The sequence below is a fragment of the Octodon degus genome, unplaced genomic scaffold (assembly GCF_000260255.1).
Source record: "Octodon degus isolate 3935 unplaced genomic scaffold, OctDeg1.0 scaffold00009, whole genome shotgun sequence".
In the NCBI taxonomy this organism is placed as follows: Eukaryota; Metazoa; Chordata; class Mammalia; order Rodentia; family Octodontidae; genus Octodon; species Octodon degus.
The window spans coordinates 19351059-19352145 of NW_004524585.1; positions in this window are offsets into that span (position 1 = coordinate 19351059).

The following is a 1087-nucleotide window of genomic DNA, read 5'->3' on the forward strand; positions in this document are numbered from 1 at the left end:
ATATATATAGTAGTGAACTAGAATTGAATGCTATCTGTATGTTTAAAAATTATTTTCTTAAAGTCCCAAATGCCAAAGCACTCTATGTTGTACTTGAGTTCACTCTACAGAAGACTTTCTATTTCACAGTGGTTTCGTAGTAAGAGTTGGTGCTGAAATTTTGAGAAAGAGTGAAAGAAACAAATCTCAGAAAAATAATACTTTTTTGTAAAATAATAATTAAATCACTAGGGATGAAATTAGCTAGCAGCATGAAAACTTCCCAAAAGGAGCTTGCCTAAAATGGTTTTTGAAACACTGAAGATACTCCCTGGATGCTATTGTGAAGTACATAAGTTAAAATCAACCAGTACAACAAAACAATTAGTTTATGGACTCCACTATTAAGCAATATTTAACTCAAAAAAGTTTTCCCATTGAAAAAAAAAAAAAAAAAAAAAACAAGGGTCTCAGAGAACTTCAGGGAGAACCGATTTTTTTTTCTTAGACTAAGAAGTTTTCGTGCACGGAAAATTAGTCACTACTAACTATCTCAAATCTCAGGAAACAGAATCCAAACAGATTGTGAAATTATACAATAAATGGTAAATAACTATAAATGCATAAAATCTCTGCATTATTCATGCAATAGACTGGGTCAAATGCTAGTAGAATGAAATTTGAGTTTTTCAATATATTTTAACTTGTTTATTTTTTCGACAATTTCCTTTTGCTTAGCATCTGTTTCTTGTACTATTTCATTTTTTACTGGTATGGAGTCTATAGTTGAAAGAACAAAAGAAGAATGAAAAACCTGAGTGTCATATTTTTCTACTATTCCAATAATTTATGGACGTGAAACAATTTTGTCAAGTTTGTGTGTTATTTCAATTATTCTGTTTCTAGCAGATAACAGATCTAACAAAAATTTGGATATAATTAATAACTGTTTCAGAAAAACCAACTTTCTAAGCTGGAATTCATCCAGCTTAGAAAGAATGACAAAGAATTAAACATTACAAATATCTTCATAGTTTATTTTTGAATTCATATTACCTGAAGATACGTGAAATATAGTATAATTATCCAGTTACTTAAAGTAAAATAT